Raw genomic sequence first — 2,321 nt, forward strand, 5'->3', positions numbered from 1 at the left:
CAGGGTATTGGAACATTGTTACGCGATGTGATAAGACAATTAGCCATCACGCTGCGATTGCGAGCCTGGGGTCTCTGACGTACGTCAGGCAGTAGTAATTACACGATTGAACGCCGATACGATGCTCATCCACATCGAAACTGGCAGAAGTGCACATTGAACCCAAAATTCCTCTGCTCTGTAGCACGAGGTTTTACTCGACGCACTCCGAGCTGCCGTGCTTTAGTGGTTGATCATTGTGTGGCGTTTTCGAAGACCTTTATTCGACTGACGCTCCTCAGCACCGCTCGTGCCGAGTACAACTCAAAAGTGCTTAGCGCACCAGGTTTTTACCCGGCCACCGCCCCTGCGCTCGTAGCACCCTCTGGACAGCACATCTTCCCCCCCTTTTTAAACAAACATGCCCAGCTAGTAACTTCCGGCCATTAACAGTAAGTAATTGTTTAGAAAAGTCTGTCCCTTTTTTTCACTCTTCTATCAGTCTTTGAGGCTTGCGCCGATCTCACACGGGATACCGTCGCTCTCCGTCACTATTATCTGCATCCATGAGCGTCTCAGCATCCTGGGTTGTACCGCTCCTTCTTGGCCTAGGGACTTCAGGTGGTGCAGGCAAAAATGCCTGTGGAAGGCATCTGTCTCCTGCGCTGTCTTCAGAAGTGCTGTCTGTCAAAGCCGTGGCAGACACCTCTGCTGCCTCGTCTGAGTGCTGCTCTGAAGGTCCGGATACTTGCGACTGTGCACGGAGCAACTAATCCTGATGTTTTCGCCACACTTGTCCCGGGGAGACTTGCACTTGGAAAGACACTGGACCAGTCTGGGCAGTGACTGTTCCTGGCTGCCACTTGTGACCACTTCGATGATCTCTAACATAGACTTGGTCTCCTGAAGTGAAAGCCCGCTCTTGCCCTGGGTGTTGCCGCTGTTGGCGGTAGTGTGCGTTGGCCACACAGTCTGCAATGGATGGTTTCAGGAGGTCCAGTCGGGTGCAGAGATTCCGCTGTAGCATCAACTGGGCCGGAGGCTCCCTTGTTGTCGGGTGCCGGGTGTTCCTGTACGAAAGAAGAAAACGTGACAGCTCTGTATGGAGGGGTTGGCTCGAAGTTGTTTTCCGCAGAGAGTTTTTCATGGTCTCAATAAGCCACTCAGCTAATCCATTTGTAGCGGGATAGAATGGTGCAGACGTGACCTGGGCGATACCATTGTTTTTAAACAAACCTTGAAATTCCTCAGACGAAAACTGAGCCCCATTGTCAGAAACCATGGTTGTGGGCAAGCCAAACCGCGCGAATCACTCGTGTACACACTGGATGATGACCTTTGACGTCGTAGACTCTAAGACAAACTATTCTGGTTATTTGGAGTGAGCATCCACTAAGACGAGGAACATTTTTCCCATGAAAGGTCCCGCCAGATCCACATGCAGTCTCTTCCACGGATGCGTCGGCCATGCCGAAGGGTGTAGGGGAGCAGCGGACGGGTTGTTTCGGTGCAGCTGGCAGATGGTATACCCTTCGATTTCCCTTTCAATGTCTTTATCAATGGATGCCCACCAAACGTAGCTCCTAGCCATTTCCTTAGTGCGCACAATGCCATAATGGTCCCCATGGAGTTCTTCTAGGATCTTTTTCTGCAGAGTCTTCGGAATCACCACTCGTAATCCCCACATGAGGCATCCTTGGTGGAGGGACAAATCATTGCGGCGTACGTGAAAGAGTTGATACTCTGGATCGACTGGCTTGCGTTCTGGGCCCCAACCATGCTTTACTCTTTCCACGATCTGACTTAGGAGGGGGTCTCTGGACGTCGCTCGTGCAATGTCTTTACATTTAAGAGGTACATTGTCGAAGTACTCACAGTAGAAGGCTTACGTTTCGTCGACAGCGTCGGTGTTGGGTGGTCCGTTGCTTTTGGCAGTCTTGACAAGCAGTCTGCATTGGCATTTTCCTCGGAAGACCGGTGGACGATGGTGTAGCTGTGTGCGGCTAGCTGACAGGCCCACCTCTGAAGCCTCGCTGCTGTCATCATAGGGATCCCGGTCGTTGGGCTTAGGATTTTCTGTAAGGGAGCGTGGTCAGTGATCAGCGTGAAGTGATAGCCGTACAACTAGTAGTGGAATCTTTTTATTCCAAATATGATAGCTAGGCCTTATTTTTATAACTGAGAATAATTCTTCTCGTGCTTAGTCAGGGTCGTAGAAGCAAAAGCTTCGGCCGCTCTGTTCCATCTTCAAACACATGGGACAGGACTGCCCCTACTCCATACGCCGATGCATAGCATGCCAGTATAATGGGTCGACGCGGGTCAAAATATGTCAGGACCGG

General features: G+C 51.1%; 1 pseudogene; it reads right to left on the bottom strand.

Annotated features, from left to right (window-relative positions):
* Positions 1-466: 466 nt before the first annotated feature.
* LOC115325106 lies at positions 467-1,126 on the bottom strand (annotated as a pseudogene).
* Positions 1,127-2,321: the final 1,195 nt, after the last annotated feature.

The sequence above is a fragment of the Ixodes scapularis genome, unplaced genomic scaffold, assembly GCF_016920785.2.
Source record: "Ixodes scapularis isolate PalLabHiFi unplaced genomic scaffold, ASM1692078v2 PGA_scaffold2__306_contigs__length_199485367, whole genome shotgun sequence".
Taxonomy (NCBI): domain Eukaryota; kingdom Metazoa; phylum Arthropoda; class Arachnida; order Ixodida; family Ixodidae; genus Ixodes; species Ixodes scapularis.